Source organism: Mobula hypostoma, chromosome 18 (assembly GCF_963921235.1).
Source record: "Mobula hypostoma chromosome 18, sMobHyp1.1, whole genome shotgun sequence".
NCBI lineage: Eukaryota > Metazoa > Chordata > Chondrichthyes > Myliobatiformes > Myliobatidae > Mobula > Mobula hypostoma.
Genome location: NC_086114.1, coordinates 61,402,588 through 61,429,055, shown reverse-complemented (window position 1 = coordinate 61,429,055; position 26,468 = coordinate 61,402,588).

Sequence of the window (26,468 nt, the reverse complement as noted above, 5' to 3'; positions counted from 1 at the left end):
AGAAGAGCCCGTGATGTTAATATAGGGTACTGAGATGGTTAGAAGAGCCCGTAGTGTCAATGCAGGTACAAGGATGGATAGAAGAGCCCAGGGTGTTAATGTAGGGTACAGGGATGGATAGAAGAGCTCGTGGTGTTAATGCAGGTACTAGGATGGATAGTAGAGCCCGTGGTCTTACAGGACAGGTAGCAGGATGGATAGAAGAGCCCGTAGTATTAATGTACGTACATGGATGGATAGAAGAGCCAGTGGTGTTAATGCAGTTACTCGGATGGATAGAAGAGCCCGTGGTGTTAATGCAGGTACTAGGATGAGCAGAATAGACCGTAGTATTACCTCACGTACCAGGATGGATAGAAGAGCCCGTGGTGTTAAGGAAGGTTACTGGCATGGATAGAAGAGCCCGTGGTGTTCATGCAGGTACGAGGATGGATAGAAGAGCCCGTGGTGTTAATGTAGGTACGAGGATGGATAGAAGAGTCCGTGGTGTTAATGCAGGTATTCGGATGGATAGAAGAGCCCGTGGTGTTAATGCAGGTACTAGGATGGATAGAAGAACCCGTGGTGATAATGCAGGTACTAGGATGGATAGAAGAGCCCGTGGTGTTAATGCAGGTATTAGGATGGATAGAAGAGCCCATGGTGTTAATCAGGTAATCAGATGGATAGAAGAGACCGTGGTGTTAATGCAGGTACTAAGATGGATAGAAGAAGCCGTGGTCTTACAGGCCAGGTACTGGGATGGATAGAAGAGCCCGTGGTGTTACTGCAGGTACTAGGATGGATAGAAGAGCCCGTGGCGTTAACGCAGGTACTAGGATGGAGAGAAGAGCCCGTCGGGTTAATGTAGGTACTAGGATGGATAGAAGAGCCTGTGGTGTTAAGGCAGGGTACTAGGATGGATAGAAGAGCCCGTGGTGTTAATGTAGGGTACTAGGATGGATAGAAGAGCCCGTGGTGTTAATGTAGGTACTAGGATGGATAGAAGAGTCCGTCGTGTTAATGCAGGTCTTCGGTTGGATAGAAGAGCCCGTGGTGTTAATGCAGATACTAGGATTGATAGAAGAACCCGTGGTGATAATTCAGGTACTAGGATGGATAGAAGAGCTCGTGGTGTTCATGCAGGTACTAGGATGGATAGTAGAGCCCGTGGTGTTACAGGACAGGTACCAGGATGGAGAGAAGAGCACAGGGAGTTAATGCAGGGTACTGGGATGGACAGAAGAGCCCGTGGTGTTAATGCAGGTACTAGGATGAGCAGAATAGACCGTAGTATTACCTCACGTACCAGGATGGATAGAAGAGCCCGTGGTGTTAAGGAAGGTTACTGGCATGGATAGAAGAGCCCGTGGTGTTCATGCAGGTACGAGGATGGATAGAAGAGCCCGTGGTGTTAATGTAGGTACCAGGATGGATAGAAGAGTCCGTGGTGTTAATGCAGGTATTCGGATGGATAGAAGAGCCCGTGGTGTTAATGCAGGTACTAGGATGGATAGAAGAACCCGTGGTGATAATGCAGGTACTGGGATGGATAGAAGAGCCCGTGGTGTTAATGCTGGTATTAGGATGGATAGAAGAGCCCATGGTGTTAATCAGGTAATCAGATGGATAGAAGAGACCGTGGTGTTAATGCAGGTACTAAGATGGATAGAAGAAGCCGTGGTCTTACAGGCCAGGTACTGGGATGGATAGAAGAGCCCGTGGTGTTACTGCAGGTACTAGGATGGATAGAAGAGCCCGTGGCGTTAACGCAGGTACTAGGATGGAGAGAAGAGCCCGTCGGGTTAATGTAGGTACCAGGATTGATAGAAGAGCCCGTGGTGTGAATGTAGGGTACTAGGAGGTCTAGAAGAGACCGTGGTGTTAATGCAGGTACAAGGATGGGTAGAAGATGCCCGTGGTTTTAATGCAGGTACTAGGATGGATAGAAGAGTCCGTGGTGTTAATGCAGGTCTTCGGTTGGATAGAAGAGCCCGTGGTGTTAATGCAGATACTAGGATGGATAGAAGAACCCGTGGTGATAATGCAGGTACTCGGATGGATAGAAGAGCTCGTGGTGTTCATGCAGGTACTAGGATGAGCAGAATAGACCGTAGTATTACCTCACGTACCAGGATGGATAGCAGAGCCCGTGGTGTTACAGGACAGGTACCAGGATGGAGAGAAGAGCACAGGGAGTTAATGCAGGGTACTGGGATGGACAGAAGAGCCCGTGGTGTTAATGCAGGTACTAGGATGAGCAGAATAGACCGTAGTATTACCTCACGTACCAGGATGGATAGAAGAGCCCGTGGTGTTAAGGAAGGTTACTGGCATGGATAGAAGAGCCCGTGGTGTTCATGCAGGTACGAGGATGGATAGAAGAGCCCGTGGTGTTAATGTAGGTACTAGGATGGATAGAAGAGTCCGTGGTGTTAATGCAGGTATTCGGATGGATAGAAGAGCCCGTGGTGTTAATGCAGGTACTAGGATGGATAGAAGAACCCGTGGTGATAATGCAGGTACTAGGATGGATAGAAGAGCCCGTGGTGTTAATGCAGGTATTAGGATGGATAGAAGAGCCCATGGTGTTAATCAGGTAATCAGATGGATAGAAGAGACCGTGGTGTTAATGCAGGTACTAAGATGGATAGAAGAAGCCGTGGTCTTACAGGCCAGGTACTGGGATGGATAGAAGAGCCCGTGGTGTTATTGCAGGTACTAGGATGGAGAGAAGAGCCCGTCGGGTTAATGTAGGTACCAGGATTGATAGAAGAGCCCGTGGTGTGAATGTAGGGTACTAGGAGGTCTAGAAGAGACCGTGGTGTTAATGCAGGTACAAGGATGGGTAGAAGATGCCCGTGGTGTTAATGCAGGGTACTAGGATGGATAGAGGAGACCGTGGTGTTACAGGCCAGGAACTAGGATGGATAGAAGAGCCCGTGGTGTTAATGCAGGTACTAGGATGGATAGAAGAGACCGTGGTGTTACAGGCCACGTGCTAGGCTGGTTAGAAGAACCCGTGTGGTTAATGCAGGTACTAGGATGGATAGAAGAGCCCGTGGTGTTAATGTAGGGTACTAGGAAGGACAGAAGAGCCCGTGGTGTTAATGCTGGTACTAGCATGGATAGAAGAGCCCGTGGTGTTAATGCAGGTACTTGGATGGATAGAGGAGCCCGTGTTGTTAATGCAGGGTACTGAGATGGATAGAAGAGCCCGTGGTGTTAATGGAGGTACTAGGATGGATAGAAGAGCCCGTGGTGTTACTGGCCAGATGCAATGATGGATAGAAGAGACCGTGGTGTTAAGGCAGGTACCAGGATGGATAGAAGAGCCCGTGGTGTTAACGCAGGTATTAGGATGGATAGAAGAGCCCATGGTGTTAATCAGGTATTCAGATGGATAGAAGAGACCGTGGTGTTAATGCAGGTACTAAGATGGATAGAAGAACCCGTGGTCTTACAGGCCAGGTACTGGGATGGATAGAAGAGCCCGTGGTGTTACTGCAGGTACTAGGATGGATAGAAGAGCCCGTGGCGTTAACGCAGGTACTAGGATGGAGAGAAGAGCCCGTCGGGTTAATGTAGGTACCAGGATTGATAGAAGAGCCCGTGGTGTTACAGGCCAGGTACGAGGATAGATTGAAGAACCCGTTGTGTAAATGCAGGTACTAGGATGGTTAGAAGAGCCCGTGGTGTTAATGCAGGGTACTAGCAGGTTTAGAAGAGCCCGTGGTGTGAATGCAGGGTACTAGGAGGTTTAGAAGAGCCCGCGGTGTGAATGCAGGGTACTTGGAGGTCTAGAAGAGACCGTGGTGTTAATGCAGGGACTAGGATGAATAGAAGAGGCCGTGGTGCTAATGCATGTACCAGGATGGATACAAGAGCCCGTGGTGTTAACGCAGGTACCAGGAAGGACAGAAGAGCCCGTGGTGTTAATGCTGGTATTAGCATGGATAGAAGAGCCCGTGGTGTCAATGCAGGGTACTAGGAGGCCGAGAAGAGAACGTGGTGTTAATGCAGGGACAAGGATGGATACAAGAGGCCGTGGTGGTAATGCAGGTAATAGGATGGATATAAGAGCCAGTGGTGTTAATGCAGGGTACCAGGATGGATAACGGAGCCCATGGTGTTAATGCAGGTATTAGCATGGATAGAAGAGCCCGTGGTGTTAATGCAGGTGCTGGGATGGACAGAAAAGCCCGTGCTGTTAATGCAGGTACTAGGATGGATAGAAGAGCCCGTGGTGTTACAGGCCAGGTACTATGATGGATAGAAGAGCCCGTGGTGTTAATGCAGGTACCAGGATGGATAGAAGAGCCCGTGGTGTTAATGCAGGGTACTAGGATGGATAGAAGAGCCCGTGGTGTTAATGCAGGGTACGAGGATGGATAGAAGAGCCCGTGATGTTAATATAGGGTACTGAGAGATGGTTAGAAGAGCCCGTAGTGTCAATGCAGGTACAAGGATGGATAGAAGAGCCCAGGGTGTTAATGTAGGGTACAGGGATGGATAGAAGAGCTCGTGGTGTTAATGCAGGTACTAGGATGGATAGTAGAGCCCGTGGTCTTACAGGACAGGTAGCAGGATGGATAGAAGAGCCCGTAGTATTAATGTACGTACATGGATGGATAGAAGAGCCAGTGGTGTTAATGCAGTTACTCGGATGGATAGAAGAGCCCGTGGTGTTACTGCAGGTACTAGGATGGATAGAAGAGCCCGTGGCGTTAACGCAGGTACTAGGATGGAGAGAAGGGCCCGTCGTGTTAATGTAGGTACTAGGATGGATAGAAGAGCCTGTGGTGTTAAGGCAGGGTACTAGGATGGATAGAAGAGCCCGTGATGTTAATGCAGGTACAAGGATGGATAGAAGAGCCCGTGGTGTTAATGCAGGTACTAGGATGGATAGAAGAGCCCGTGGTGTTAATGCAGGTATTCGGATGGATAGAAGAGCCCGTGGTGTTAATGCAGGTACTAGGATGGATAGAAGAGCCCGTGGTGTTAATTCAGGTACTAGGATGGATAGAAGAGCCCGTGGTGTTAATGCAGGTACTAGGATGGATAGAAGAGCCCGTGGTGTTACAGGACAGGTACCAGGATGGATAGAAGAGCACCATGGTGTTAATGCAGGGTACTAGGATGGACAGAAGAGCCCGTGGTGTTAATGCAGGTACTAGGATGAGCAGAATAGACCGTAGTATTACCTCACGTACCAGGATGGATAGAAGAGCCCGTGGTGTTAAGGAAGGTTACTGGCATGGATAGAAGAGCCCGTGGTGTTCATGCAGGTACGAGGATGGATAGAAGAGCCCGTGGTGTTAATGCAGGTACCAGGATGGATAGAAGAGCCCGTGGTGTTAATGCAGGTATTCGGATGGATAGAAGAGCCCGTGGTGTAAATGCAGGTACTGGGATGGATAGAAGAGCCCGTGGTGTTAATGCAGGTACTAGGATGGATAGAAGAGCCCGTGGTGTTAATGCAGGTATTAGGATGGATAGAAGAGCCCGTGGTGTTAATGCAGGTAATCAGATGGATAGAAGAGACCGTGGTGTTAATGCAGGTACTAAGATGGATAGAAGAAGCCGTGGTCTTAGAGGCCAGGTACTGGGATGGATAGAAGAGCCCGTGGTGTTAATGCAGGTACTAGGATGGATAGAAGAGCCCGTGGTGTTAATGCAGGTACTAGGATGGAGAGAAGAGCCCGTCGGGTTAATATAGGTACCAGGATTGATAGAAGAGCCCGTGGTGTGAATGTAGGGTACTAGGTGGTCTAGAAGGGACCGTGGTGTTAATGCAGGTACAAGGATGGATAGAAGAGCCCGTGGTGTTAATGCAGGTACTAGGATGGATAGAAGAGCCCGTGGTGTTAATGCAGGTCTTCGGATGGATAGAAGAGCCCGTGGTGTTAATGCAGGTACTAGGATGGATAGAAGAGCCCGTGGTGTTAATGCAGGTACTCGGATGGATAGAAGAGCCCGTGGTGTTAATGCAGGTACTAGGATGGATAGAAGAGCCCGTGGTGTTACAGGACAGGTACCAGGATGGAGAGAAGAGCACAGGGAGTTAATGCAGGGTACTGGGATGGACAGAAGAGCCCGTGGTGTTAATGCAGGTACTAGGATGAGCAGAATAGACCGTAGTATTACCTCACGTACCAGGATGGATAGAAGAGCCCGTGGTGTTAAGGAAGGTTACTGGCATGGATAGAAGAGCCCGTGGTGTTAATGCAGGTACGAGGATGGATAGAAGAGCCCGTGGTGTTAATGCAGGTACTAGGATGGATAGAAGAGCCCGTCATGTTAATGCAGGTATTCGGATGGATAGAAGAGCCCGTGGTGTTAATGCAGGTACTAGGATGGATAGAAGAGCCCGTGGTGTTAATGCAGGTACTAGGATGGATAGAAGAGCCCGTGGTGTTAATGCAGGTATTAGGATGGATAGAAGAGCCCATGGTGTTAATCAGGTAATCAGATGGATAGAAGAGACTGTGGTGTTAATGCAGGTACTAAGATGGATAGAAGAAGCCGTGGTCTTACAGGCCAGGTACTGGGATGGATAGAAGAGCCCGTGGTGTTATTGCAGGTACTAGGATGGATAGAAGAGCCCGTGGCGTTAATGCAGGTACTAGGATGGAGAGAAGAGCCCGTCGGGTTAATGTAGGTACCAGGATTGATAGAAGAGCCCGTGGTGTGAATGTAGGGTACTAGGAGGTCTAGAAGAGACCGTGGTGTTAATGCAGGTACAAGGATGGGTAGAAGATGCCCGCGGTGTTAATGCAGGGTACTAGGATGGATAGAGGAGACCGTGGTGTTACAGGCCAGGAACTAGGATGGATAGAAGAGCCCGTGGTGTTAATGCAGGTACTAGGATGAATAGAAGAGACCGTGGTGTTACAGGCCACGTGCTAGGCTGGTTAGAAGAACCAATGTGGTTAACGCAGGTACTAGGATGGATAGAAGAGCCCGTGGTGTTAATGTAGGGTACTAGGAAGGACAGAAGAGCCCGTGGTATTAATGCTGTTACTAGCATGGATAGAAGAGCACGTGGTGATAATGCAGGTACTAGGATGGACAGAAGAGCCCGTGTTGTTAATGCAGGGTACTGACATGGATAGAAGAGCTCGTGGTGTTAATGTAGGTACTAGGATGGATAGAAGAACCCGTGGTGTTACTGGCCAGATGCAATGATGGATAGAAGAGACCGTGGTGTTAATGCAGGTACTAGGATAGACAGAAGAGCCCGTAGTGTTAATGCAGGTACTAGGATGGATAGAAGAGCCCGTGGTGTTAATGCAGGTATTCGGATGGATAGAAGAGCCCGTGGTGTTAATGCAGGTACTAGGATGGATAGAAGAGCCCGTGGTGTTACAGGCCAGGTACCAGGATGGATAGAAGAGCCCGTGGTGTTAATGCAGGTACTAGGATGGATAGAAGAGCCCGTGGTGTTAATGCAGGTACTAGGATGGATAGAAGAGCCCGTGGTGTTAATGCAGGTACTAGGATGGATAGAAGAGCCCGTGGTGTTACAGGCCAGGTACGAGGATAGATTGAAGAACCCGTTGTGTAAATGCAGGTACCAGGATGGTTAGAAGAGCCCGTGGTGTTAATGCAGGGTACTAGCAGGTTTAGAAGAGCCCGTGGTGTGAATGCAGGGTACTAGGAGGTTTAGAAGAGCCCGTGGTGTGAATGCAGGGTACTAGGAGGTCTAGAAGAGACCGTGGTGTTAATGCAGGTACTAGGATGGATAGAAGAGCCCGTGGTGTTAATGCAGGTACCAGGATGGATAGAAGAGCCCGTGGTGTTAATGCAGGTACTAGGATGGATAGAAGAGCCCGTGGTGTTAATGCAGGTACTAGGATGGATAGAAGAGCCCGTGGTGTTAATGCAGGGTACTAGGATGGACAGAAGAGCCCGTGGTGTTAATGCAGGTACTAGGATGGATAGAAGAGCCCGTGGTGTTAATGCTGGGTACTGGGATGGATAGAAGAGCCCGTGGTGTTAATGCAGGGAACTAGGATGGATAGAAGAGCCCGTGGTGTTAAGGCAGGTACTAGGATGGATAGAAGAGCCCGTGGTGTTAATGCAGGTACTAGGATGGATAGAAGAGACCGTGGTGTTACAGGCCACGTACTAGGATGGATAGAAGAACCCGTGTGGTTAACGCAGGTACTAGGATGGATAGAAGAGCCCGTGGTGTTAATGCAGGGTACTAGGAAGGACAGAAGAGCCCGTGGTGTTAATGCTGGTACTAGCATGGATAGAAGAGCCCGTGGTGTTAATGCTGGGTACTGGGATGGATAGAAGAGCCCGTGGTGTTAATGCAGGTACTGGGATGGATAGAAGAGCCCGTGGTGTTACAGTCCAGGTACGAGGATAGATAGAAGAGCCCGTGGTGTTAATGCAGGTACTTGGATGGATAGAAGAGCCCGTGTTGTTAATGCAGGGTACTGAGATGGATAGAAGAGCTCGTGGTGTTAATGTAGGTACTAGGATGGATAGAAGAACCCGTGGTGTTACTGGCCAGATGCAATGATGGATAGAAGAGACCGTGGTGTTAATGCAGGGTAGTAGGATGGACAGAAGAGCCCGTGGTGTTAATGCAGGTACTGTGATGGTCAGAAGAGCCCGTAGTGTTAATGCAGGTACTAGGATGGACAGAAGAGCACGTAGTGTTGATGTAGGTAATAGGATGTATAGAAGAGCCTGTGGTGTTAAGGCAGGGTACCAGGATGGATAGCAGAGCCCGTGGTGTTACAGGACAGGTACCAGGATGGATAGAAGAGACCATGATGTTAATGCAGGTGCTAGGATGGATAGAACAGCCCGTGGTGTTAACGGAGGTACTAGGATGGATAGAATAGCCCGTGGTGTTAATGTAGTTTCTAGGAAGGAGAGAAGAGCCCGTGGTGTTAATGCAGGTACCAGCATAGATAGAAGAACCCGTGGTGTTACAGGCCAGGAACAAGGATGGATAGAAAAGCCCGTGGTGTTAATGCAGGTACCAGGATGGATAGAAGAGCCCGTGGTGTTAAAGTAGGGTACCAGGATGGAGAACAGAGCCCGTGGTGTCAACGCAGGTATTAGCATGGATAGAAGAGCCCGCGGTCTTATAGGGCACGTACCAGGATGGATAGAAGAGCCTGTGGTGTTACAGGCCAGGTACTAGGATGGATAGACGAGCCCGTGGTGTTAATGCATGGCACTGAGATGGATAGAAGACGCCGTGGTGTTAATGCAGGTACTGGGATGGAAAGAAGAGCCCGTGGTGTTACAGGACAGGTACCAGGATGGATAGAAGAGCCCGTGGTGTTAATGCAGGTACTAAGATGGACAGAAGAGCCCGTGGTATTGATGCAGGTACTAAGATGGACAGAAGAGCCCGTAGTATTAATGCAGGTACTAGAATGGATAGAAGAGACCGTGGTGTTAAGGCAGGGTACTAGCATGGATAGAAGAGCCCGTGGTGTTAATGCAGGTACTGGGATGGATAGAAGAGCCCATGGTGTTAATGCAGGTACTAGGATGGATAGAAGAGCCCGTGGTGTTAATGCAGGTACTAGGATGGATAGAAGAGCCCGTGTTGTTAATGCAGGTATTCAGATGGATAGAAGAGACCGTGGTGTTAATGCAGGGTACTAGGATGGATAGAAGAGCCCGTAGTGTTAATGCCGGTACTAGGATGGATAGAGGAGCCCGTCGTCCTAATGCAGGTACTAGGATGGATAGAAGAGCCCGTGGTGTTAATGCAGGTACCAGGATGGATAGAAGAGCCCATGGTCTTATAGGCCAGGTACTGGGATGGATAGAAGAGCCCGTGGTGTTACTGCAGGTCCCAGGATGGATAGAAGAGAGTGTGGTGTTACAGGCCAGGTACTAGGATAGATAGACGAGTCCGTGGTGTTAATGCATGGTACTGAGATGGATAGAAGACGCCGTGGTGTTAATGCAGGTACTGGGATGGAAAGAAGAGCCCGTGGTGTTACAGGACAGGTACAAGGATGGATAGAAGAGCCCGTGGTGTTAATGCAGGTACTAGGATGGACAGAAGAGCCCGTGGTGTTAATGCAGGTACTAGGATGGATAGAAGAGACCGTGGTGTTAAGGCAGGGTACTAGGATGGATAGAAGAGCCCATGATGTTAATGCAGGTACTAGGATGGATAGAAGAGCCCGTGGTGTTAATGCAGGTACTAGGATGGATAGAAGAGCCCGTGGTGTTAATGCAGGTACTAGGATGGATAGAAGAGCCCATGGTGTTAATGCAGGGTACTAGCAGGTTTAGAAGAGCCCGTGGTGTGAATGCAGGGTACTAGGAGGTCTAGAAGAGACCGTGGTGTTAATGCAGGGACTAGGATGGATTGAAGAGGCCGCGGTGCTAATGCAGCTACCAGGATGGATACAAGAGCCCGTGGTGTTAATGCAGGTACTAGGATGGATAGAAGAGCCCGTGGTGTTAATGCAGGTACAAGGATGGATAGAAGAGCCCGTGGTGTTAATGCAGGGTACTAGGATGGATAGAAGAGCCCGTGGTGTTACAGGCCAGGAACTAGGATGGATAGAAGAGCCCGTGGTGTTAATGCAGGTACTAGGATGGATAGAAGAGACCGTGGTGTTACAGGCCACGTACTAGGATGGATAGAAGAACCCGTGTGGTTAACGCAGGTACTAGGATGGATAGAAGAGCCCGTGGTGTTAATGTAGGGTACTAGGAAGGACAGAAGAGCCCGTGGTGTTAATGCTGGTACTAGCATGGATAGAAGAGCCCGTGGTGTTAATGCTGGGTACTAGGATGGATAGAAGAGCCCGTGGTGTTAATGCAGGTACTGGGATGGATAGAAGAGCCCGTGGTGTTACAGTCCAGGTACGAGGATAGATAGAAGAGCCCGTGGTGTTAATGCAGGTACTTGGATGGATAGAGGAGGCCGTGATGTTAATGAGGTACTAGCATGGATAGAAGAGTCCGTGGTGTTACTGGCCAGGTACTTGGATGGATAGAAGTGCCCGTGTTGTTAATGCAGGGTACTGAGATGGATTGAAGAGCTCGTGGTGTTAATGTAGGTACTAGGATGGATAGAAGAACCCGTGGTGTTACTGGCCAGATGCAATGATGGATAGAAGAGACCGTGGTGTTAATGCAGGGTAGTAGGATGGACAGAAGAGCCCGTAGTGTTAATGCAGGTACTAGGATGGACAGAAGAGCACGTAGTGTTGATGTAGGTAATAGGATGTATAGAAGAGCCTGTGGTGTTAAGGCAGGGTACCAGGATGGATAGAAGAGCTCGTGGTGTTAGTGCAGGTACTAGGATGGATAGAAGAGCCCGAGGTGTTAATGCAGGTACTAGGATGGATAGCAGAGCCCGTGGTGTTACAGGACAGGTACCAGGATGGATAGAAGAGACCATGATGTTAATGCAGGTGCTAGGATGGATAGAACAGCCCGTGGTGTTAATATAGTTTCCAGGAAGGAGAGAAGAGCCCGTGGTGTTAATGCAGGTACTGGCATAGATAGAAGAACCCGTGGTGTTACAGGCCAGGAACAAGGATGGATAGAAAAGCCCGTGGTGTTAATGCAGGTACCAGGATGGATAGAAGAGCCCGTGGTGCTAATGTAGGGTACCAGGATGGATAACAGAGCCCGTGGTGTTAATGCAGGTATTAGCATGGATAGAAGAGCCCGTGGTCTTGCAGGGCACGTACTAGGATGGATAGAAGAGCCTGTGGTGTTACAGGCCAGGTACTAGGATGGATAGACGAGCCCGTGGTGTTAATGTATGGTACTGAGATGGATAGAAGACGCCGTGGTGTTAATGCAGGTACTGGGATGGATAGAAGAGCCCGTGGTGTTACTGGACAGGTACCAGGATGGATAGAAGAGCCCAGGGTGTTAATGCAGGGTACTAGGATGGACAGAAGAGCCCGTGGTGTTAATGCAGGTACTAGGATGGATAGAAGAGACCGTGGTGTTAAGGCAGGGTACTAGCATGGATAGAAGAGCCCGTGGTGTTAATGCAGGTACTGGGATGGATAGAAGAGCCCGTGGTGTTAATGCAGGTACTAGGATGGATAGAAGAGCCCGTGGTGTTAATGCAGGTACCAGGATGGATAGAAGAGCCCGTGGTGTTACAGGCCAGGAACAAGGATGGATAGAAAAGCCCGTGTTGTTAATGCAGGTATTCAGATGGATAGAAGAGCCCGTGGTGTTAATGCAGGTACTAGGATGGATAGAAGAGCCCGTGGTGTTACAGGTCAGGGACTAGGATGGATAGAAGAGCCCGTGGTGTTAATGCAGGTACTAGGATGGATAGAAGAGACCGTGGTGTTACAGGCCACGTACTAGGATGGATAGAAGAACCCGTGGTGTTAACGCAGGTACTAGGATGGATAGAAGAGCCCGTGGTGTTAATGTAGGGTACTAGGAAGGACAGAAGAGCCCGTGGTGTTAATGCTGGTACTAGCATGGATAGAAGAGCCCGTGGTGTTAATGCTGGGTACTGGGATGGATAGAAGAGCCCGTGGTGTTAATGCAGGTACTGGGATGGATAGAAGAGCCCGTGGTGTTACAGTCCAGGTACGCGGATGGACAGAAGAGCCCGTGGTGTTAATGCAGGTACTGGGATGGATAGATGAGCCCGTGGTGTTAATGAGGTACTAGCATGGATAGAAGGGTCCGTGGTGTTACTGGCCAGGTACTTGGATGGATAGAAGTGCCCGTGTTGTTAATGCAGGGTACTGAGATGGATAGAAGAGCTCGTGGTGTTAATGTAGGTACTAGGATGGATAGAAGAACCCGTGGTGTTACTGGCCAGATGCAATGATGGATAGAAGAGACCGTCGTGTTAATGCAGGGTAGTAGGATGGTCAGAAGAGCCCGTAGTGTTAATGCAGGTACTAGGATGGACAGAAGAGCACGTAGTGTTGATGTAGGTAATAGGATGTATAGAAGAGCCTGTGGTGTTAAGGCAGGGTACCAGGATGGATAGAAGAGCTCGTGGTGTTAGTGCAGGTACTAGGATGGATAGAAGAGCCCGAGGTGTTAATGCAGGTAATCGGATGGATAGCAGAGCCCGTGGTGTTGCAGGACAGGTACCAGGATGGATAGAAGAGACCATGATGTTCATGCAGGTGCATGATGGATAGAAGAGCCCGTGGTGTTAATATAGTTTCCAGGAAGGAGAGAAGAGCCCGTGGTGTTAATGCAGGTACCAGCATAGATAGAAGAACCCGTGGTGTTACAGGCCAGGAACAAGGATGGATAGAAAAGCCCGTGGTGTTAATGCAGGTACCAGGATGGATAGAAGAGCCCGTGGTGCTAATGTAGGGTACCAGGATGGATAACAGAGCCCGTGGTGTTAATGCAGGTATTAGCATGGATAGAAGAGCCCGTGGTCTTGCAGGGCACGTACTAGGATGGAGAGAAGAGCCTGTGGTGTTACAGGCCAGGTACTAGGATGGATAGACGAGCCCGTTGTGTTAATGTATTGTACTGAGATGGATAGAAGACGCCGTGGTGTTAATGCAGGTACTGGGATGGAAAGAAGAGCCCGTGGTGTTACAGGACACGTACCAGGATGGATAGAAGAGCCCAGGGTGTTAATGCAGGGTACTAGGATTGACAGAAGAGACCGTGGTGTTAATGCAGGTACTAAAATGGACAGAAGAGACCGTGGTGTTAAGGCAGGGTACTAGCATGGATAGAAGAGCCCGTGGTGTTAATGCAGGTACTGGGATGGATAGAAGAGCCCATGGTGTTTATGCAGGCATCAGGATGGATAGAAGAGCCCGTGGTGTTAATGCAGGTACTAGGATGGATAGAAGAGCCCGTGGTTTTAAGGCAGGGTACTAGGATGGACAGAAGAGCCCGTGTTGTTAATGCAGGTATTCAGATGGATAGAAGAGCCCGTGGTGTTAATGCAGGTACTAGGATGGATAGAAGAGCCCGTGGTGTTACAGGTCAGGTACGAGGATGGATAGAAGAGCCCGTGGTGTTAATGCAGGTACTAGGATGGATAGAAGAGACCGTGGCGTTACAGGCCAGGTACTAGGATGGATAGAAGAGCCCGTGGTGTTAATGCAGGTACTAGGATGGATAGAAGAGACCGTGGCGTTACAGGCCAGGTACTAGGATGGATAGAAGAGCCCGTGGTGTTAATGCAGGTACTAGGATGGACAGAAGAGCCCGTAGTGTTAATGCAGGTACTGGGATGGATAGAAGAGCCCGTGGTGTTAATGCAGGTACTGGGATGGATAGAAGATCCCGTGGTGTTAATGCAGGTACAAGGATGGATAGAAGAGCCCGTGGTGTTAATGCAGGTACTAGGATGGATAGAAGAGCCCGTGGTGTTAATGCAGGTATTCGGATGGATAGAAGAGCCCGTGGTGTTAATGCAGGTACCAGGATGGATAGAAGAGACCGTGGTGTTAAGGCAGGGTACTAGGATGGATAGAAGAGCCCGTGGTGTTAATGCAGGTACTAGGATGGATAGAAGAGCCCGTGGTGCTAATGCAGGAACTGGGATGGACAGAAGATCCCGTGGTGTTAATCCAAGTATACGGATGCATAGAAGAGCCCGTGGTGTTAATGCAGGTACTAGAATGGAAAGAAGAGCCCGTGTTGTTAATGCAGGTATTCGGATGGATAGAAGAGCCCGTGGTGTTAATGCAGGTACTAGGATGGATAGAAGAGCCCGTGGTGTTAATGCAGGTACTAGGATGGATAGAAGAGCCCGTGGTGTTAATGCAGGGTACTAGGATGGACAGAAGAGCCCGTGGTGTTAATGCAGGTAGAAGGATGGATAGAAGAGACCGAGGCGTCACAGGCCAGATACTAGGATGGATAGAAGAGCCCATGGTGTTAATGCAGGTACTAGGATGGATAGAAGAGACCGTGGTGTTACAGGCCAGGTACAAGGATGGATAGAAAAGCCCGTGGTGTTAATGCAGGTTCTAGGATGGATAGAAGAGACCGTGGCGTTACAGGCCAGGTACTAGGATGGATAGAAGAGCCCGTGGTGTTAATGCAGGTACTAGGATGGACAGAAGAGCCCGTAGTGTTAATGCAGGTACTAGGATGGATAGAAGAGCCTGTGGTGTTACAGGCCAGATACTAGGATGGATAGAAGAGTCCGTGGTGTTAATGCATGGTACTGAGATGGATAGAAGACGCCGTGGTGTTAATGCAGGTACTGGGATGGAAAGAAGAGCCCGTGGTGTTACAGGACAGGTACCAGGATGGATAGAAGAGCCCGTGGTGTTAATGCAGGTACTAGGATGTATAGAAGAGCCCATGGTATTAATGCAGGTACCAGCATGGATAGAAGAGACCGTGGTGTTAAGGCAGGGTTCTAGCATGGATAGAAGAGCCCGTGGTGTTAATGCAGGTACTGGGATGGATAGAAGAGCCAATGGTGTTAATGCAGGTACTAGGATGGATAGAAGAGCCCGTGGTGTTAATGCAGGTACTAGGATGGATAGAAGAGCCCATGGTGTTAATCAGGTATTCAGATGGATAGAAGAGACCGTGGTTTTAAGGCAGGGTTCTAGCATGGATAGAAGAGCCCGTGGTGTTAATGCAGGTACTGGGATGGATAGAAGAGCCCATGGTGTTATTGCAGGTACTAGGATGGATAGAAGAGCCCGTGGTGTTAATGCAGGTATTCAGATGGATAGAAGAGCCCGTGGTGTTAATGCAGGTACTAGGATGGATAGAAGAGCCCGTGGTGTTACAGGCCAGGTACTAGGATGGATAGAAGAGCCCGTGGTGTTACTGCAGGTACTAGGATGGATAGAAGAGCCCGTGGCGTTAACGCAGGTACCAGGATGGAGAGAAGAGCCCGTCGGGTTAATGTAGGTACCAGGATTGATAGAAGAGCCCGTGGTGTTACAGGCCAGGTACGAGGATAGATTGAAGAGCCCGTTGTGTAAATGCAGGTACTAGGATGGTTAGAAGAGCCCGTGGTGTTAATGCAGGGTGCTAGCAGGTTTAGAAGAGCCCGTGGTGTGAATGCAGGGTACTAGGAGGTCTAGAAGAGACCGTGGTGTTAATGCAGGGACTAGGATGGATTGAAGAGGCCGCGGTGCTAATGCAGGTACCAGGATGGATACAAGAGCCCGTGGTGTTAATGCAGGTACTAGGATGGATAGAAGAGCCCGTGGTGTTAATGCAGGTACTAGGATGGATAGAAGAGCCCGTGGTGTTAATGCAGGTACTAGGATGGATAGAAGAGCCCGTGGTGTTAATGCAGGTACGAGGATGGATAGAAGAGCCCGTGGTGTTAATGCAGGTACTAGGATGGATAGAAGAGACCGTGGTGTTACAGGCCACGTACTAGGATGGATAGAAGAGCCCGTGGTGTTAATGCAGGTACTAGGATGGATAGAAGAGCCCGTGGTGTTAATGCAGGTACTAGGATGGATAGAAGAGCCCGTGGTGTTACAGGCCAGGTACCAGGATGGATAGAAGAGCCCGTGGTGTTAATGCAGGTACTAGGATGGACAGAAGAGCCCGTGGTGTTAATGCAGGTAGAAGGATGGATAGAAGAGACCGTGCTGTTAAGGCTGGGTACTAGGATGGATAGAAGAGCCCGTGGTGTTAATGCAGGTACTGGGATGGATAGAAGAGCCCGTGGTGTTAATGCAGGTACTAGGATGGATAGAAGAGCCCGTGGTGTTAATGCAGGTACTAGGATGGATAGAAGAGCCCATGGTGTTAATCAGGTATTCAGATGGATAGAAGAGACCGTGGTTTTAAGGCAGGGTTCTAGCATGGATAGAAGAGCCCGTGGTGTTAATGCAGGTACTGGGATGGATAGAAGAGCCCATGGTGTTAATGCAGGTACTAGGATGGATAGAAGAGCCCGTGGTGTTAATCAGGTATTCAGATGGATAGAAGAGCCCGTGGTGTTAATGCAGGTACTAAGATGGATAGAAGAGCCCGTGGTCTTACAGGCCAAGTACTGGGATGGATAGAAGAGCCCGTGGTGTTACTGCAGGTACTAGGATGGATAGAAGAGCCCGTGGCGTTAACGCAGGTACCAGGATGGAGAGAAGAGCCCGTCGGGTTAATGTAGGTACCAGGATTGATAGAAGAGCCCGTGGTGTTACAGGCCAGGTACGAGGATAGATTGAAGAGCCCGTTGTGTAAATGCAGGTACTAGGATGGTTAGAAGAGCCCGTGGTGTTAATGCAGGGTGCTAGCAGGTTTAGAAGAGCCCGTGGTGTGAATGCAGGGTACTAGGAGGTCTAGAAGAGACCGTGGTGTTAATGCAGGGACTAGGATGGATTGAAGAGGCCGCGGTGCTAATGCAGGTACCAGGATGGATACAAGAGCCCGTGGTGTTAATGCAGGTACTAGGATGGATAGAAGAGCCCGTGGTGTTAATGCAGGTAGTCGGATGGATAGAAGAGCCCGTGGTGTTAATGCAGGTACTAGGATGGATAGAAGAGCCCGTGGTGTTAATGCAGGTACGAGGATGGATAGAAGAGCCCGTGGTGTTAATGCAGGTACTAGGATGGATAGAAGAGACCGTGGTGTTACAGGCCACGTACTAGGATGGATAGAAGAGCCCGTGGTGTTAATGCAGGTACTAGGATGGATAGAAGAGCCCGTGGTGTTAATGTAGGGTACTAGGAAGGACAGAAGAGCCCGTGGTGTTAATGCTGGTACTAGCATGGATAGAAGAGCCCGTGGTGTTAATGCTGGGTACTGGGATGGATAGAAGAGCCCGTGGTGTTAATGCAGGTACTGGGATGGATAGAAGAGCCCGTGGTGTTACAGTCCAGGTACGAGGATGGACAGAAGAGCCCGTGTTGTTAATGCAGGTACTTGGATGGATAGAGGAGCCCGTGATGTTAATGAGGTACTAGCATGGATAGAAGGGACGTGGTGTTACTGGCCAGATGCAATGATGGATAGAAGAGACCGTGGTGTTAATGCAGGGTAGTAGGATGGTCAGAAGAGCCCGTAGTGTTAATGCAGGTACTAGGATGGACAGAAGAGCACGTAGTGTTGATGTAGGTAATAGGATGGATAGAAGAGCCTGTGGTGTTAAGGCAGGGTACCAGGATGGATAGAAGAGCCCGTGGTGTTAATGCAGGTACTAGGATGGATAGAAGAGCCCGTGGTGTTAATGCAGGTACTCGGATGGATAGAAGAGCCCGTGGTGTTGCAGGACAGGTACCAGGATGGATAGAAGAGACCATGATGTTCATGCAGGTGCAGGATGGATAGAAGAGCCCGTGGTGTTAATGTAGTTTCCAGGAAGGAGAGAAGAGCCCGTGGTGTTAATGCAGGTACTAGCATAGATAGAAGAACCCGTGGTGTTACAGGCCAGGAACAAGGATGGATAGAAAAGCCCGTGGTGTTAATGCAGGTACCAGGATGGATAGAAGAACCCGTGGTGCTAAATGTAGGGTACCAGGATGGATAACAGAGCCCGTGGTGTTAATGCAGGTATTAGCATGGATAGAAGAGCCCGTGGTCTTGCAGGGCACGTACTAGGATGGAGAGAAGAGCCTGTGGTGTTACAGGCCAGGTACTAGGATGGATAGAAGAGCCCGTGGTGTTAATGTATGGTACTGAGATGGATAGAAGACGCCGTGGTGTTAATGCAGGTACTGGGATGGATAGAAGAGCCCGTGGTGTTACAGGACAGGTACCAGGATGGATAGAAGAGCCCGTGGTGTTAATGCAGGGTACTAGGATGGACAGAAGAGCCCGTGGTGTTAATGCAGGTACTAGGATGGACAGAAGAGCCCGTAGTGTTAATGCAGGTACTAGGATGGATAGAAGAGACCGTGGTGTTAAGGCAGGGTACTAGGATGGATAGAAGAGCCCGTGGTGTTAATGCAGGTACTGGGATGGATAGAAGAGCCCGTGGTGTTAATGCAGGTACTAGGATGGATAGAAGAGCCCGTGGTGTTAATGCAGGTACTAGGATGGATAGAAGAGCCCGTGGTTTTAAGGCAGGGTACTAGGATGGACAGAAGAGCCCGTGTTGTTAATGCAGGTATTCAGATGGATAGAAGAGCCCGTGGTGTTAATGCAGGTACTAGGATGGATAGAAGAGCCCGTGGTGTTAATGCAGGTACGAGGATGGATAGAAGAGCCCGTGGTGTTAATGCAGGTACTAGGATGGATAGAAGAGACCGTGGTGTTACAGGCCAGGTACTAGGATGGATAGAAGAGCCCGTGGTGTTAATGCAGGTACTAGGATGGATAGAAGAGACCGTGGCGTTACAGGCCAGGTACTAGGATGGACAGAAGAGCCCGTGGTGTTAATGCAGGTACTAGGATGGACAGAAGAGCCCGTGGTGTTAATGCAGGTACTGGGATGGATAGAAGAGCCCGTGGTGCTAATGCAGGAACTGGGATGGACAGAAGATCCCGTGGTGTTAATCCAAGTATACGGATGCATAGAAGAGCCCGTGGTGTTAATGCAGGTACTAGAATGGAAAGAAGAGCCCGTGTTGTTAATGCAGGTATTCGGATGGATAGAAGAGCCCGTGGTGTTAATGCAGGTACAAGGATGGATAGAAGAGCCCGTGGTGTTAATGCAGGTACTAGGATGGATAGAAGAGCCCGTGGTGTTAATGCAGGTAGTCGGATGGATAGAAGAGCCCGTGGTGTTAATGCAGGTACGAGGATGGATAGAAGAGCCCGTGGTGTTAATGCAGGTACTAGGATGGATAGAAGAGCCCGTGGTGTTAATGCAGGTACTAGGATGGATAGAAGAGCCCGTGGTGTTAATGCAGGTACTAGGATGGATAGAAGAGCCCGTGGTGTTAATGCAGGTACTAGGATGGATAGAAGAGCCCGTGGTGTTACTGCAGGTACCAGGATGGATAGAAGAGACCGCGGCGTCACAGGCCAGATACTAGGATGGATAGAAGAGCCCGTGGTGTTAATGCAGGTACTAGCATAGATAGAAGAACCCGTGGTGTTACAGGCCAGGAACAAGGATGGATAGAAAAGCCCGTGGTGTTAATGCAGGTACTAGGATGGATAGAAGAGACCGTGGCGTTACAGGCCAGGTACTAGGATGGACAGAAGAGCCCGTGGTGTTAATGCAGGTACTAGGATGGACAGAAGAGCCCGTGGTGTTAATGCAGGTACTAGGATGGATAGAAGAGCCCGTGGTGTTAAGGCAGGTACCAGGATGGACAGAAGAGCCCGTGGTGTCAATGCAGGTACTAGGATGGATAGAAGAGCCCGTGTTGCCTATCCAGGTACTGGGATGGACAGAAGAGCCCGTGGTGTTATTCCAAGTATACTGATGGATAGAAGAGCCCGTGGTGTTAATGCAGGTACCAGAATGGAAAGAAGAGCCCGTGTTGTTAATGCAGGTATTCGGATGGATAGAAGAGCCCGTGGTGTTAATGCAGGTACTAGGATGGATAGAAGAGCCCGTGGTGTTACAGGCCAGGTACCAGGATGGATAGAAGAGCCCGTGGTGATAATGCAGGTACTAGGATGGATAGAAGAGACCGTGGTGTTAATGCAGCGTACTAGGATGGATAGAAGAGCGCGTAGTGTTACAGGCCAGATACTAGGATGTATAGAAGAGCCCATGGTGTTAATGCAGGGTACTAGGATGGACAGAACAGCCCGTGGTGTTAATGCAGGTAGAAGGATGGATAGAAGAGACCGTGCTGTTAAGGCTGGGTAGTACCATGGATAGAAGAGCCCGTGGTGTTAATGCAGGTACCAGGATGGACAGAAGAGCCCGTAGTGTTAATGCATATATAGTAGGATGGATAGAAGAGCCTGTGGTGTTAAGGCAGGGTACTAGGATGGATAGAAGAGCCCATGAAGTTAATGCAGGTACTAGGCTGGATAGAAGAGCCCGTGGTGTTAACGCAGGTATTGGGAAGGATAGAAGAGCCCGTGGTTTTAATGCAGGTACTTGGATGGATAGAAGAGGCCGTGGTGTTACATGCCAGGTACTGGGATGGATAGAAGAGCCCGTAGTGTTAATGCAGGGTACTGGGATGTATAGAAGAACCCGTGGTGTTAAAGCATATAATAGGATGGATAGAAGAGCCCGTGATGTTAATGCAGGTATTCGGATGGATAGAAGAGCCCGTGGTGTTAATGCAGGTACTAGGATGGATAGAAGAGCCCGTGGTGTTAATGCAGGTACTCGGATGGATAGAAGAGCCCGTGGTGTTAATGCAGGTATTCGGATGGATAGAAGAGCCCGTGGTGTTAATGCAGGGTACCAGGATGGATCGAAGAGCCCGCGGTGTTAATGCAGGTACGAGGAGGCATAGAAAAGCCCGTGGTGTTAATGCAGGTACGTGGATAGATAGAAAAGCCGGTGGTGTTAATGCAGGTACTAGGATGGATAGAAGAGCACGTGGTGTTAATGCAGGGTACTAGGATGGATAGAAGAGTCCGTGGTCTTAATGCAGGTACGAGGATGGATAGAAGAGCACGTGGTGTTAATGCAAGTCGTAGGATGGATAGAAGAGCACTTGGTGTTACAGGCCAGGTACTAGGATGGATAGAAGAGCCCGTGGTGTTAATGCAGGTAGTAGGATGGATAGATGAGCGCGTGGTGTTAATGCAGGTACTAGGATGGATACAAGAGCCCGTGGTGTTACAGCCCAGGTACTAGGATGGATAGAAGAGCCCGTGGTGTTAATGCAGGTACTTGGATGGATATAAGAGCCCGTGGTGTTACAGGCCACGTACGAGGATAGATAGAAGAGCCCGTGGTGTTAATGCAGGGTACTAGGATGGACAGAAGAGCCCGTGGTGTTAATGCAGGTACTAGGATGGATAGAGGAGCCCGTGGTGTTAATTCAGGTACTAGGATGGACAGAAGACCCCGTAGTGTTAATGCAGGTATTCGGATGGATAGAAGAGCCCGTGGTGTTAATGCAGGTACTAGGATGGATAGAAGCGTCCGTGGTGTTAATGCAGGTACTCGGATGGATAGAAGAGCCCGTGGTGTTAATGCAGGTATTCGGATGGATAGAAGAGCCCGTGGTGTTAATGCAGGGTACCAGGATGGATCGAAGAGCCCGCGGTGTTAATGCAGGTACAAGGAGGCATAGAAAAGCCCGTGGTGTTAATGCAGGTACGTGGATAGATAGAAAAGCCGGTGGTGTTAATGCAGGTACTAGGATGGATAGAAGAGCACGTGGTGTTAATGCAGGTACTAGGATGGATAGAAGAGTCCGTGGTGTTAATGCAGGTACGAGGATGGATAGAAGAGCCCGTGGTGTTAATGCAATTCGTAGGATGGATAGAAGAGCCCTTGGTGTTACAGGCCAGGTACTAGGATGGATAGAAGAGCCCGTGGTGTTAATGCAGGTAGTAGGATGGATAGAAGAGCCCGTGGTGTTAATGCAGGTACTAGGATGGATAGAAGAGCCCGTGGTGTTACAGGCCACGTACTAGGATGGATAGAAGAGCCCATGGTGTTAATGTAGGGTACTAGGATGGATACAAGAGCCCGTGGTGTTACAGTCCAGGTACTAGGATGGATAGAAGAGCCCGTGGTGTTACAGTCCAGGTACGCGGATGGACAGAAGAGCCCGTGGTGTTAATGCACGTACTCGGATGGATAGAGGAGCCCGTGGTGTTAATTCAGGTACAAGGATGGACAGAAGAGCCCGTGGTGTTAATGCAGGTATTCGGATGGATAGAAGAGCCCGTGGTGTTAATGCAGGGTACCAGGATGGATCGAAGAGCCCGTGATGTTAATGCAGGTACTAGGATGGATAGAAGAGCCCGTGGTGTTAATGCAGGTATTCGGATGGATAGAAGAGCCCGTGGTGTTAATGCAGGGTACCAGGATGGATAGAAGAGCCCGTGGTGTTAATGCAGGTACTAGGATGGATAGAAGAGCCCGTGGTGTTAATGCAGGTACTAGGATGGATAGAAGAGCACGTGGTGTTAATGCAGGTACTAGGATGGATAGAAGAGCCCGTGGTGTTAATGCAGGTACGAGGATGGATAGAAGAGCCCGTGGTGTTAATGCAATTCGTAGGATGGATAGAAGAGCCCTTGGTGTTACAGGCCAGGTACTAGGATGGATAGAAGAGCCCGTGGTGTTAATGCAGGTAGTAGGATGGATAGAAGAGCGCGTGGTGTTAATGCAGGTACTAGGATGGATATATGAGCCCGTGGTGTTACAGGCCACGTACGAGGATAGATAGAAGAGCCCGTGGTGTTAATGCAGGTACTAGGATGGATATAAGAGCCCGTGGTGTTACAGGCCACGTACGAGGATAGATAGAAGAGCCCATGGTGTTAATGTAGGGTACTAGGATGGACAGAAGAGCTCGTGGTGTTAATGCATGTACTAGAATGGATAGAGGAGCCCGTGGTGTTAATTCAGGTACTAGGATGGACAGAAGACCCCGTAGTGTTAATGCATAAACTAGGATGGGTAGAAGAGCCCGTGATGTTAATGCAGGTACTAGGATGGATAGAAGAGCCCGCGGTGTTAATGCAGGTACTAGGATGGATAGAAGAGCCCGTGGTGTTAATGCAGGGTACTACCATGGATAGAAGAGCCCGTGGTGTTAATGCAGGTACTAGGATGGACAGAAGAGCCCGTAGTGTTAATGCAGATATAGTAGGATGGATAGAAGAGCCTGTGGTGTTAAGGCAGGGTACTAGGATGGATAGAAGAGCCCATGATGTTAATGCAGGTACTAGGATGGATAGAAGAGCCCGTGGTGTTAATGCAGGTATTCGGATGGATAGAAGACCCGTGGTGTTAATGCAGGTACTAGGATGGATAGAAGAGCCCGTGGTGTTAATGCAGGTACTAGGATGGATAGAAGAGCCCGTGGTGTTAATGCAGGTACTAGGATGGATAGAAGAGCCCGTGGTGTTACAGGCCAGGTACTAGGATGGATAGAAGAGCACGTGGTGATAATGCAGGTACTAGGATGGATAGAAGAGCCCGTGGTGTTAATGCAGGTACTAGGAGGCATAGAAGAGCCCGTGGTGTTAATGCAGGGTACTAGGATGGATAGAAGAGCCCGTGGTGTTAATGCAGGTACTAGGATGGATAGAAGAGCCCGTGGTGTTAATGCAGGTAGTCGGATGGATAGAAGAGCCCGTGGTGTTAATGCAGGTACTAGGATGGATAGAAGAGCCCGTGGTGTTAATGCAGGTACGAGGATGGATAGAAGAGCCCGTGGTGTTAATGCAGGTACTAGGATGGATAGAAGAGCCCGTGGTGTTAATGCAGGTACTGGGATGGATAGAAGAGCCCGTGGTGTTAATGCAGGTACTAGGATGGATAGAAGAGCCCGTGGTGTTAAGGCCAGGTACTAGGATGGATAGAAGAGCCCGTGGTGTTAATGCCGGTACTAGGATGGATAGAGGAGCCCGTCGTCTTAATGCAAGTACTAGGATGGATAGAAGAGCCCGTGGTGTTACAGGCCAGGTACTAGGATGGATAGAAGAGCCCGTGGTGTTAATGCAGGTACTAGGATGGATATAAGAGCCCGTGGTGTTACAGGCCACGTACGAGGATAGATAGAAGAGCCCGTGGTGTTAATGCAGGGTACTAGGATGGACAGAAGAGCCCGTGGTGTTAATGCAGGTAGAAGGATGGATAGAAGAGACCGTGCTGTTAAGGCTGGGTACTACCATGGATAGAAGAGCCCGTGGTGTTAATGCAGGTACTAGGATGGACAGAAGAGCCCGTAGTGTTAATGCATATATAGTAGGATGGATAGAAGAGCCTGTGGTGTTAAGGCAGGGTACTAGGATGGATAGAAGAGCCCATGATGTTAATGCAGGTACTAGGATGGATAGAAGAGCCCGTGGTGTTAATGCAGGTACTCGGATGGATAGAAGAGCCCGTGGTGTTAATGCAGGTACGAGGATGGATAGAAGAGCCCGTGGTGTTACAGGCCAGGTACGAGGATGGATAGAAGAGCCCGTGGTGTTAATGCAGGGTACTGGGATGGATAGAAGAGCCCGTGGTGTTAATGCACATGTAATAGGATGGATAGAAGAGCCCGTGGTGTTAATGCAGGTAGTCGGATGGATAGAAGAGCCCGTGGTGTTAATGCAGGTACTAGGATGGATAGAAGAGCCCGTGGTGTTAATGCAGGTACTAGGATGGATAGAAGAGCCCGTGGTGTTAATGCAGGTAGTCGGATGGATAGAAGAGCCCGTGGTGTTAATGCAGGTACGAGGATGGATAGAAGAGCCCGTGGTGTTAATGCAGGTACTAGGATGGATAGAAGAGCCCGTGGTGTTAATGCAGGTACGAGGATGGATAGAAGAGCCCGTGGTGTTAATGCAGGTACTAGGATGGATAGAAGAGCCCGTGGTGTTAATGTAGGGTACTAGGATGGATAGAAGAGCCCGTGGTGTTAATGCCGGTACTAGGATGGATAGAGGAGCCCGTCGTCTTAATGCAAGTACTAGGATGGATAGAAGAGCCCGTGGTGTTACAGGCCAGGTACTAGGATGGATAGAAGAGCACGTGGTGATAATGCAGGTACTAGGATGGATAGAAGAGCCCGTGGTGTTAATGCAGGTACTGGGATGGATAGAAGAGCCCGTGGTGTTACAGGCCAGGTACGAGGATGGATAGAAGAGCCCGTGGTGTTAATGCAGGTACTTGGATGGATATAAGAGCCCGTGGTGTTACAGGCCACGTACTAGGATGGATAGAAGAGCCCGTGGTGTTACAGTCCAGGTACGCGGATGGACAGAAGAGCCCGTGGTGTTAATGCACGTACTCGGATGGATAGAGGAGCCCGTGGTGTTAATTCAGGTACTAGGATGGACAGAAGACCCCGTAGTGTTAATGCAGGTATTCGGATGGATAGAAGAGCCCGTGGTGTTAATGCAGGTACTAGGATGGATAGAAGCTTCCGTGGTGTTAATGCAGGTACTCGGATGGATAGAAGAGCCCGTGGTGTTAATGCAGGTATTCGGATGGATAGAAGAGCCCGTGGTGTTAATGCAGGGTACCAGGATGGATCGAAGAGCCCGCGGTGTTAATGCAGGTACGAGGAGGCATAGAAGAGCCCGTGGTGTTAATGCAGGTACGTGGATAGATAGAAAAGCCGGTGGTGTTAATGCAGGTACTAGGATGGATAGAAGAGTCCATGGTGTTAATGCAGGTACGAGGATGGATAGAAGAGCCCGTGGTGTTAATGCAATTCGTAGGATGGATAGAAGAGCCCTTGGTGTTACAGGCCAGGTACTAGGATGGATAGAAGAGCCCGTGGTGTGAATGCAGGTAGTAGGATGGATAGAAGAGCGCGTGGTGTTAATGCAGGTACTAGGATGGATATATGAGCCCGTGGTGTTACAGGCCACGTACGAGGATAGATAGAAGAGCCCGTGGTGTTAATGCAGGTACTAGGATGGGTACAAGAGCCCGTGGTGTTACAGGCCAGATAGTAGGATGGATAGAAGAGCCCATGGTGTTAATGTAGGGTACTAGGATGGACAGAAGAGCTCGTGGTGTTAATGCATGTACTAGAATGGATAGAGGAGCCCGT